The sequence below is a fragment of the Rutidosis leptorrhynchoides genome, chromosome 8 (genome assembly GCF_046630445.1).
Source record: "Rutidosis leptorrhynchoides isolate AG116_Rl617_1_P2 chromosome 8, CSIRO_AGI_Rlap_v1, whole genome shotgun sequence".
Taxonomy (NCBI): domain Eukaryota; kingdom Viridiplantae; phylum Streptophyta; class Magnoliopsida; order Asterales; family Asteraceae; genus Rutidosis; species Rutidosis leptorrhynchoides.
In genome coordinates, this window is record NC_092340.1 from 343,248,381 (window position 1) to 343,261,641 (window position 13,261).

Genomic DNA, 13,261 nt, shown 5'->3' on the forward strand with positions numbered 1-13,261 from the left:
TTGCGATTATTGTTGTAATTGCTGTTGTTGTTGTATTGGTGATTCTTATCACCTTTTTCCTCCCACTTTCTTTTGACTTGCTTCACATTGGCCTCTTCAGCCGCCTATTCTTTAATTCTTTCCTCAATCTGGTTCACTAGTTTGTGAGCCATTCTACATGCCTGTTGTATGGAGGCGGGCTCGTGTGAACTTATATCTTCTTGGATTCTTTCCGGTAATCCTTTCACAAACGCGTCGATCTTCTCTTCCTCATCTTCGAACGCTCTCAGACACAATAGACACAATTCTGTGAATCGTCTTTCGTACGTGGTAATATCAAATCCTTGGGTTCGTAACCCTCTAAGTTCTGTCTTGAGCTTATTGACCTTGGTTCTGGGACGGTACTTCTCGTTCATCAAGTGCTTGAATGCTGACCACGGTAGTGCGTAAGCATCATCTTGTCCTACTTGCTCTAGATAGGTATTCCACCATGTTAACGCAGTACATGTGAAGGTGTGCGTAGCGTACTTCACTTTGTCCTCTTCAGTACACTTACTTATGGCAAACACCGATTCAACCTTCTCGGTCCACCGTTTCAATCCGATCGGTCCTTCGGTTCCATCAAATTCTAAAGGTTTGCAGGCATTGAATTCTTTGTAGGTGCATCCTACACGATTTCTTCCGCCGTTAGCTGCATTGCTAGATTCGGAGTTATTGTTGGTATGTAGCGCAGCCTGTACTGCGGCTATGTTTGAAGCAAGAAAGGCACGAAATTCCTCTTCGCTCATATTCAAGGTGTGTCGAGTAGTCGGTGCCATTTCCTTCAAAATAGTCAAATGAAACGAATTAATCATATAGAATATCAAGAGTAGTCAATAGTATTTCGTCGCGTAATATGAACTTATTTATAAAAGCTCTTTCTTCATATTAGCGTTTTATACTCTTTAATTCGGGTAGTACCTACCCGTTAAGTTCATACTTAGTAGCTAACATACCATTTCAACTACTACAATTCTATATGAAAAACTAATCACAAAAAAAAAAAAAAAATATCATATTCAAACCTTTATACAATAACTTGCAAACTTACAATACCGCTTTTTTTTTTTTACATATAGCATGAAATATAGCACATAAAACTTTGATACAAAGTAGTTACGAAGATAATTCTAGTTAATAAATAAGGCGTTCAGCAAAGGCAATAAAGACACGTAATTCATACGTCCAGAAACAAGTCATGCATTCTGGTTTTACTAATACCACTTCCCATCCTTGGTTTTGTGGAACATAACCGTTGTGATCAATAGTAAGACAATGTGTTGTAACATCGTCAAAAAGATGAAGGTTACATAATGACCAACAGTCTCGTAATAACCTAAAAACCTCATTTCTTACCCCAATTACCGACTCCGTCACTTGTGGGAACGTTTTGTTTAATAGTTGTAGCCCGATGTTCTTGTTCTCACTTTAGTGAGAAGCGAACATTACTAACCCGTAAGCATAACATGCTTCTTTATGTTGCATGTTAGCCGCTTTTTCTAAATCACGAAGTCCTATATTCGGATATATTGAGTCAAAATAATTTCTTAACCCGTTGCGTAAAATAGCATTTGGGTTCCCCGCAATATATGCGTCAAAGTAAACACATCGTAACTTATGGATTTCCCAATGTGATATCCCCCATCTTTTGAACGAAAGCCTTTTATAAATCAAGGCATTCTTGGAACGTTCTTCGAATGTCTTACAAACTGATCTCGCCTTAAATAGTTGTGCCGTGGAATTCTGACAGACTCTAGACAAGATTTCATCAATCATGTCACCGGGTAGGTCTCTTAAAATATTGGGTTGTCTATCCATTTTATGTTTTTATACTGTAAAATAGACAAGAGTTAGATTCATAAAAAAAATAATTATTAATACAAGCAATTTTTACATATATCATAAAGCATAAGCACACTATATTACATATATTACACCACACGAATACAACTATCTTATTCCGACTCGCTCGTTTCTTCTTCTTTAGTTTTGGTTCGTTTTGCCAAGTTTCTAGGGATATATGATGTTCCCCTAATACGAGTCGTCATTTTCCACATTGGTTTAAAAAAACCTGGTGGTTTAGAGGTTCCCGGGTTATTGTCACAACTTAAGAAATACGGGTGTTGACGATACATATAAAGTTCATCGGGTTTGGAATCAAATTTTTCTATTTTTATGCCCTTTCTCTTATTGTTCTCTTTTGCCTTATTAAATTGTATTGGGGTAATTTCTATAACATCATCGGAATCCTTGTCGGGATCCAATTCCTCGGAGAATTGGTAATCCTCCCAATACTTTGCTTCCTTGGCGGAAACACCATTGACCATAATTAACTTTGGTCGGTTGGTTGAGGATTTTCTTCTACTTAACCGTTTTATTATTTCCCCCACTGGTTCTATTTCTTCTTCCGGTTCCGATTCTTCTTCCGGTTCCGATTCTTCTTCCGGTTCCGACTCTTCTTCCGGTTCCTCTTCGGGAACTTGAGAATCAGTCCACGAATCATTCCAATTTACATTTGATTCTTCATTATTATTAGGTGAGTCAATGGGACTTGTTCTAGAGGTAGACATCTATCACATAATATCAAACACGTTAAGAGATATATATATCACATAATATTCACATGTTAAAAATATATAGTTTCCAAGAAAAATGTTAAGCAATTATTTTTAAAGAAAACACGGTCGAAGTCCAGACTCACTAATGCATCCTAACAAACTCGATAAGACACACTAATGCAAATTTTCTGGTTCTCTAAGACCAACGCTCGGATACCAACTGAAATGTCCCGTTCATATTGATTATAAACGTTCCATATTAATTGATTTCGTTGCGAGGTTTTGACCTCTATATGAGACGTTTTTCAAAGACTGCATTCATTTTTAAAACAACCATAACCTTTATTTTATCAATAAAGGTTTCAAAAGCATTATTTAGATTATCAAATAATGAGAATCTAAAATATACTGTTTACACACGACCATTACATAATGGTTTACAATAGAAATATATTACATCGACATATGTTTCTTGAATGCAGTTTTTACATAATATCATACAAACTTGGACTCCAAATCTTGTCCTTATTTTAGTATGCAACAGCGAAAGCTCTTAGTATTCACCTGAGAATAAACATGCTTTAAACGTCAACAAAAATGTTGGTGAGTTATAGGTTTAACCTATATATATCAAATCGTAACAATAGACCACAAGATTTCATATTTCAATATACATCCCATACATAGAGATAAAAATTATTCATATGGTGAACACCTGGTAACCGACATTAACAAGATGCATATATAAGAATATCCCCATCATTCTGGGACACCCTTTGGATATGATATAAATTTCGAAGTACTAAAGCATCAGGTACTTTGGATGGGGTTTGTTAGGCCCAATAGATCTATCTTTAGGATTCGCGTCAATTAGGGTGTCTGTTCCCTAATTCTTAGATTACTAGACTTAATAAAAAGGGGCATATTCGATTTCGATAATTCAACCATAGAATGTAGTTTCACGTACTTGTGTCTATTTTGTAAATCATTTATAAAACCTGCATGTATTCTCATCCCAAAAATATTAGATTTTAAAAGTGGGACTATAACTCACTTTCACAGATTTTTACTTCGTCGGGAAGTAAGACTTGGCCACTGGTCGATTCACGAACCTATAACAAATATGTACATATATATCAAAGTATATTCAAAATATATTTACAACACTTTTAATACATTTTGATGTTTTAAGTTTATTAAGTCAGCTGTCCTCGTTAGTAACCTACAACTAGTTGTCCAACGTTAGATGTACAGAAAAAATTGATATATATTATCTTGAATCAATCCACGACCCAGTGTATACACGTCTCAGGCTAGATCACAACTCAAAGTATATATATTTTTGGAATCAACCTCAACCCTGTATAGCTATCTCCCACATTACTGCATATAGAGTGTCTATGGTTGTTCCAAATAATATATACACATGGGTCGATATGATATGTCAAGACATTTGCATACGTGTCTATGGTATCCCAAGATTACATAATATATTAGAATACATGTATAATACAATATAAGTTAGCTAGGATATGATTAATATAGATTTGTTACCAATTTTCACGTAGCTACAACAAGCAAAAATATCCAATCTTGTTTTACCCATAACTTCTTCGTTTTAAATCCGTTTTGAGTAGTTAAAGTTGCTATGGTTTCATATTGAACTTAAGTTTATGAATCAATACAGAAAAAGTATAAGTTTATAGTGAGAAATACAGGATACAAGTCGTTTTTGTAAAGGTAGTCATTTCAGTCGAAAGAACGACGTCTAGATGACCATTTTGGAAAACATACTTCCACTTTGAGTTTAACCATGATTTTTGGATATAGTTTCATGTTCATAAGAAAAATCATTTTCCCAGAAGAACAACTTTTAAATCAAAGTTTATCATAGTTTTTAATTAACTAACCCAAAACAGCCCGCGGTGTTACTACGACGGCGTATGTCCGGTTTTACAGTGCTCTTCGTGTTTCCAGGTTTTAAATCATTAAGTTAGCATATCATATAGATATAGAACATGTGTTTAGTTTATTTTAAAAGTCAAGTTAGAAGGATTAACTTTTGTTTGCGAACAAGTTTAGAATTAACTAAACTATGTTCTAGTGATTACAAGTTTAAACCTTCGAATAAGATAGCTTTATATGTATGAATCGAATGATGTTATGAACATCATTACTACCTCAAGTTTTCTGGATAAAGCTACTAGAAATGAAAAAAATGGATCTAGCTTCAAAGGATCCTTGGATGGCTTGAAAGTTCTTGAAGCAGAATCATGACACGAAAACAAGTTCAAGTAAGATTTTCACTCGAAATAAGATTGTTATAGTTATATAAATTGAATCAAAGTTTTAATATGAGTATTACCTTGTATTAGAAAGATATCTTACTGTAAATAATAAATATTTCTTGAGGTTGGATGATCACTCTACAAGATTGGAAGTAAGCTAGCAAACTTGGAAGTATTCTTGATTTTATGAAACTAGAACTTGTAGAATTTATGAAGAACACTTAGAACTTGAAGATAGAACTTGAGAGAGATTAATTAGATGAAGAAAATTGAAGAATGAAAGTGTTTGTAGGTGTTTTTGGTCGTTGGTATACGGATTAGATATACAGGATGTGTAATTTTGTTTACATGTAAATAAGTCATGAATGATTACTCATATTTTTGTAATTTTATGAGATATTTCATGCTAGTTTCCAAAAGATGGTTCCCACATGTATTAGATGACTCACATGGGCTGCTAAGAGCTGATCATTGGAGTGTATATACCAATAGTACATACATCTAAAAGCTGTGTATTGTACGAGTACGAATACGGGTGCATACGAGTAGAATTGTTGATGAAACTGAACGAGGATGTAATTGTAAGCATTTTTGTTAAGTAGAAGTATTTTGATAAGTGTCTTGAAGTCTTTCAAAAGTGTATGAATACATATTAAAACACTACATGTATATACATTTTAACTGAGTCGTTAAGTCATCGTTAGTCGTTACATGTAAGTGTTGTTTTGAAACCTTTAGGTTAACGATCTTGTTAAATGTTGTTAACCCATTGTTTATTAAATCAAATGAGATGTTAAATTATTACATTATCATCATATCATGATGTATTAATATATCTTAATATGATATATATACATTAAATGTCGTTACAACGATAATCGTTACATATATGTCTCGTTTCAATATTCATTAAGTTAGTAGTCTTGTTTTTACATATGTAGTTCATTGTTAATATACTTAATGATATGTTTACTTATCATAATATCATGTTAACTATATATATATATATCCATATATATGTCATCATATAGTTTTTACAAGTTTTAACGTTCGTGAATCGCCGGTCAACTTGGGTGGTCAATTGTCTATATGAAACCTATTTCAATTAATCAAGTCTTAACAAGTTTGATTTCTTAACATATTGGAAACATTTAATCATGTAAATATCAATTTCATTTAATATATAAAAACATGAAAATGTTCGGGTCACTACACATTCGCCTTCCCCGGGTGGTAACGAATCTCAAAGTCGTAATCATTCAACAATTCAATCCACCTGCGCTGCCTCATGTTCAGTTGTTTCTGATTAAATATGTGTTGAAGACTTTTGTGGTCGGTATATATAATATTTTTAACCTCATATAAGTAGTGCCTCCAAGTCTTTAATGCATAAACAACTGCACCTAATTCCAAATCATGCGTCGTATAATTTTGCTCGTGAATCTTCAAATGTCTAGACGCATAAGCAATTACCTTCGTTCGTTGCATTAATACACAACTGAGACCTTGCTTTGAAGCGTCACAATATATCACAAAATCATCATTCCCTTCAGGTAATGATAATATAGGTGCTGTAGTTAACTTTTTCTTTAACAATTGAAACACTTTCTCTTGTTCATCCTTCCATTCAAATTTCCTTCCTTTATGCGTTAATGCAGTCAAGGGTTTTGCTATTCTGGTAAAATCTTGGATGAATCTTCTGTAGTACTCAGCTAGTTCTAAAAATTGGCGTATATGCTTCGGAGTTTTCGGGGTATCCCATTTTTCAACGGTTTCAATCTTTGCTGGATCCACCTGAATACCTTCTTTGTTCACCATGTGACCGAGGAATTGAACTTCTTCCAACCAAAATGCACACTTTGAAAACTTAGCGTACAATTTTTCTTTCCTTAACAACTCTAGCACTTTTCTCAAATGTTTTTCGTGCTCTTGGTCATTCTTTGAGTAAATAAGTATGTCATTGATGAAAACAATGACAAACTTGTCAAGGTATGGTCCACACACTCAGTTCATGAGGTCCATGAACACAGCTGGTGCGTTAGTCAACCCAAACAGCATAACCATAAACTCGTAATGAAAGTCGTTGAGTCATTCATGGCATATTTCAAAAGACGTTGCATTCGAGTCGTTGAGTTCATTAAGATTAATATTAAGTCATTCATAGTTTGGATATATATTATGAAAGGATATGCATATCTGACAACTTTCAATGTAATGAAAGTTCGTCTTTTAAAAACGAATGCAATGTTTGTAAAATGTATCATATAGAGGTCAAATACCTCGCAATGTAACCATATGTTATTTTATTCATCCTTATGGATTAGGACGGGTCACTTCAAGTCATCTCTACTAATGAAATAATGTTTAAAGTATAGAACCAAATCATTTTCCGTAGCAATACGATAGTCATCTCTATTTATTATGTAAAAGGTTTGTATCAATTCTCGATATGCTTATTGTAATTATAAAATACTTGAAGACTTTTTAATGTATATAACGGAACCATGTATTGCTGCAAATGATTTTATGTCGCAATGCACATGTCATTTTTACTACTAAAAAATGTTTAGGGTATAGAGAGAAAATATTTTTTGTGTTTTTCATGTATCATGAGACAAAACGACACTGCTTTTATATGTTTTAATAAAACTACTTTTTAATAGTTTTCATTCTATATTCTATTTTTACAAAATCACATATATAAGATTGATAATTAGTGATTTTTGGTTATCTGGCGTATTGGTTTTTCTAATCAGGTTCAAAATGAGTAAAATATATATGCTTTGTGTAAGTCATTGATATGCGAATTGTAATTATAAACTATTAAAATAATATGTTATATATATATATATATATATATATATATATATATATATATATATATATATATATATATATATATATATATATATATATATATATATATATATATATATATAGATGGAATTTAACATAACAACAAGTTCATAATGTTTATATAATCACAAAACCAATTTATGAGTATTAAGGCAAGCGGAAGCAATATGTTATTTATGAACAAATGTATATGTTAAACCATTTTAGATTGAATTCCATATATATATATATATATATATATATATATATATATATATATATATATATATATATATATATATATATATATATATTGATGGAATTCAACATAACAACAAGTTCATAATGTTTATATAATCACAAAACCAGTTTATGAGTATTAAGGCAAGCGAAAGCAATATGTTATTTATGAACAAATGTATATGTTAAACCATTTTAGATTGAATTCCATGAAGACATCAAGTCTTGAAGCTATACTTACAAACTAAAGAGAAGGAATAAGAGATAATACCTCCTCAATATAGATTGAGGGCTGTTTTGGACAGAAAAGTGATGATGAAGATGATGGATTTAGAGCTTCTAACTTGAAGCCTCAAGTGTGTAATACCCCAAGCCTTTAATTACCAAACCTTTGCACTTTAGTTAGGACTTACTAGCACTTGATTAGAGCTTCCAAAAACCAAATATAGAACCCCTTTTGAACACAAACAGGCCACGGCAGCCAGCAGCTCTCAAGGGACTGATTTCAGTTTTTTTTTTTTTTTTTTTGCTATCTCACTTGAAATGTTTGCATGTGTGTATTGCTACTAGTCAAAGGACATGTATATGTGGAGTTGTGTTATGGAAAGCAACAAGAATAAGCATGGGATAGACTTTCTTGGGGCTCCAAAATCTGCCCACCATCCATTATTTTATAACAAGAATAATTTTATAAAACTTGTAATTATTTTATAAAACTTGTATAAAATAAACATGTATTTGTTACTTGCAATAATTTTATAAACCATTTTATAAAATATAACATAACATAATTATTTAAAAATATAAATAATTAAATCCACATCATATATAAATTATCCAAATAATTTATCTCAAGTGATTATAATTTAGAAAACCGATTTTCTAAAGTTCAAGTGTCGCGTATTTATTTAACAATCCATCCGTTAAAATAAATACATATAAAGTGTTGGTAAGCTTGTTATTGGGTATGACCCGACTTGGATTATAACATAGTGGCCACGTTAATTTAATATGTCTCTCGGGCATATGAAATACCTTCAATCTCCCACTTGCACGAGAAACATAAGAAGTTAATGCAAGTGATGGATACCACCTAATGACCGTCCATCACCCCCAATATGTTATGACTTTGTGCCATTCAATAACATCATCCTCTTCGAGTTCCCATATCGAATATGAATAGGTGAATCTTTCATTATTTCCTTTCGTCCTAGATGTCATGTTAAATCCAAGAGACACAGAGTGATCACTCTCTTCTAGATTTAACTTTATCAGGCCTTAGACATCTGACTCTCAACGAATAAGAGGGACAAATTCCATCTTGACTACATACGTCCTAAATATGTACCTTGCATTGTACCTGAACTCTTCCTTATGAACTAACATATTTCAGAATAACGAAGGAAAGAATCAAGGCACAATACTTGGTAAATATCTGAACCCAATATGTATCTCAGGTCAGAGGATACAATGATATTTGCCTTTACTCAAGATTATATGTGATCAACCACAAAGGCTCCATTTAGCAAATCTTGAGGGCGGGTCTTCCAATATTTGCATCCCACAAATATCTATGAACCTTGGTAGCAACCTTGCCCCACATTTAGTCCGTGAATGTATACCAATCCAAGTTCATAATAGTCTAAACCTCACACTTGTTCCCACGAATGTGATCGACTACGAAATTTAGAATAATTACTTATTCATGGATAAAATATGCAAAATAGGAACATGACTCAAAATAAATTAATACCATAATTATTTTAATGAGTTTGAACAATTTCGTTCCGTTACAATACTTAAATAGATCATAACCAATCACTAGAATATCGAAGCCCTAATGCACAAACATGTCCTGTATGTTTTGATCCATGTAAGAGCTTCGTGAGAGGATCCACTATATTAAGATCTGTGTGAACTTTGCGAATACATATCTTTCCCTTTTCAACTTCATCCCTTATGTGAAATGTCCCGTTCTTATTGATTAAAAACGTTCCATATTAATTGATTTCATTGCGAGGTTTTGACCTCTATATGAGACGTTTTTCAAAGACTGCCTTCATTTTTAAAACAAACCATAACCTTTATTTCATAAATAAAGGTTTAAAAAGCTTTACGTAGATTATCAAATAATGATAATCTAAAATATCCTGTTTACACACGACCATTACATAATGGTTTACAATACAAATATGTTACATCGAAATCAGTTTCTTGAATGCAGTTTTTACACAATATCATACAAACATGGACTCCAAATCTTGTCCTTATTTTAGTATGCAACAGCGGAAGCTCTTAATATTCACCTGAGAATAAACATGCTTTAAACGTCAACAAAAATGTTGGTGAGTTATAGGTTTAACCTATATATATCAAATCGTAATAATAGACCACAAGATTTCATATTTCAATACACATCCCATACATAGAGATAAAAATCATTCATATGGTGAACACCTGGTAACCGACATTAACAAGATGCATATATATAAGAATATCCCCATCATTCCGGGACACCCTTCGGATATGATATAAATTTCGAAGTACTAAAGCATCCGGTACTTTGGATGGGGTTTGTTAGGCCCAATAGATCTATCTTTAGGATTCGCGTCAATTAGGGTGTCTGTTCCCTAATTCTTAGATTACCAGACTTAATAAAAAGGGGCATATTCGATTTTGATAATTCAACCATAGAATGTAGTTTCACGTACTTGTGTCTATTTTTTAAATCATTTATAAAACCTGCATGTATTCTCATCCCAAAAATATTAGATTTTAAAAGTGGGACTATAACTCACTTTCACAGATTTTTACTTCGTCGGGAAGTAAGACTTGGCCACTGGTTGATTCACGAACCTATAACAATATATACATATATATCAAAGTATGTTCAAAATATATTTACAACACTTTTAATATATTTTGATGTTTTAAGTTTATTAAGTCAGCTGTCCTCGTTAGTAACCTACAACTAGTTGTCCACAGTTAGATGTACAGAAATAAATCGATAAATATTATCTTGAATCAATCCACGACCCAGTGTATACGTATCTCAGTATTGATCACAACTCAAACTATATATATTTTGGAATCAACCTCAACCCTGTATAGCTAACTCCAACATTCACATATAGAGTGTCTATGGTTGTTCCGAAATATAAATAGATGTGTCGACATGATAGGTCGAAACATTGTATACGTGTCTATGGTATCTCAAGATTACATAATATACAATACAAGTTGATTAAGTTATGGTTGGAATAGATTTGTTACCAATTTTCACGTAGCCAAAATGAGAAAAATTATCCAATCTTGTTTTACCCATAACTTCTTCATTTTAAATCCGTTTTGAGTGAATCAAATTGCTATGGTTTCATATTGAACTCTATTTTATGAATCTAAACAGAAAAAGTATAGGTTTGTAGTCGGAAAATAAGTTACAAGTCGTTTTTGTAAAGGTAGTCATTTCAGTCGAAAGAACGACGTCTAGATGACCATTTTAGAAAACACACTTCCACTTTGAGTTTAACCATAATTTTTGGATATAGTTTCATGTTCATAATAAAAATCATTTTCTCAGAATAACAACTTTTAAATCAAAGTTTATCATAGTTTTTAATTAACTAACCCAAAACAGCCCGCGGTGTTACTACGACGGCGTAAATCCGGTTTTACGGTGTTTTTCGTGTTTCCAGGTTTTAAATCATTAAGTTAGCATATCATATAGATATAGAACATGTGTTTAGTTGATTTTAAAAGTCAAGTTAGAAGGATTAACTTTTGTTTGCGAACAAGTTTAGAATTAACTAAACTATGTTCTAGTGATTACGAGTTTAAACCTTCGAATAAGATAGTTTTATATATATGAATCGAATGATGTTATGAACATCATTACTACCTCAAGTTTAGTAGGTAAACCTACTAGAAGTGACAAGAAATGATCTAGCTTCAAAGGATCTTGGATGGCTTGAAAGTTCTTGAAGTAGGATCATGACACAAAAACAAGTTCAAGTAAGATTTTTACTCGAATTAAGATAGTTTATAGTTATAGAAATTGAATCAAAGTTTGAATATGAATATTACCTTGAATAAGAAAGATAACCTACTGTATATAACAAAGGTTTCTTGATCTTAGATGATTACTTGGAATGGATTAGAAAGCTTGGAAGTAAATTAGTAAACTTGAAGGGATTTTTGAAGTGTTCTTGAAGTGTTCTTCCTATGATGATTATAGCTTGATTCTTGAAGTGATTTTTGATGAAGATGATGATTAACTACTGGAAAAATACGTTCATAATAGTGTGTGTGTGTTGAGAGAGAATTAGAAAGAGAATTGGAAGTGAAATGGAGTGAATGATGAGTGGTAATTGGTGAGTGGTGAGTGGGGTTAAAAGGAGTTCTAGTTAGTTGACTAGCTTATGGTAGAAGTTAAAATTGATTAGTCATACATGACATAATCAAGAGTGGAATCCCATGCTAGTTCCTATTGGTATATACCCATAGTAAGTACGTTTTGAAGCTGTGTATAATACGGGTAAGAATACGACTAGAATTCTTGATGAAAGAAAAGAATGGGAAAGTAACTGTGACCATTTTCGTTAAGTATGAGTATTTTGATATATGTCTTGAAGTCTTCCAAAAGTATTTTAATACATCTAAATACACTACATGAGTCGTTAAGTCATCTTTAGTCGTTACATGTAAGTGTTGTTTTGAAACCTTTAAGTTAACGATCTCAATTAATGTTGTTAACCCATTGTTTATTATATCTAATGAGATGTTAAATTATTATATTATCATGATATTATGATATATTAATATATCTTAATATGATATATATACATTTAAATGTCGTTACAACGATAATCGTTACATATATGTCTCGTTTCGAAATCCTTAAGTTAGTAGTCTTGTTTATATGTATATAACTCATTGTTAATATACTTATGGAGATACTTACTTATCATAATCTCATGTTAACCATATGTATATCCATATATATATCGTCATGTCGTTTTTACAAGTTTTAACGTTCGTGAATCGCCGGTCAACTTGGGTGGTCAATTGTCTATATGAAACATATTTCAATTAATCAAGTCTTAACAAGTTTGATTGCTTAACATGTTGGAAACATTTAAATCATGTAAATATCAATCTCAATTAATATATATAAACATGGAAAAGTTCGGGTCACTACAGTACCTACCCGTTAAATAAATTTCGTCCCGAAATTTTAAGCTGTTGAAGGTGTTGACGAATCTTCTGGAAATAGATGCGGGTATTTCTTCTTCATCTGATCTTCACACTCCTAGGTGAACTCGG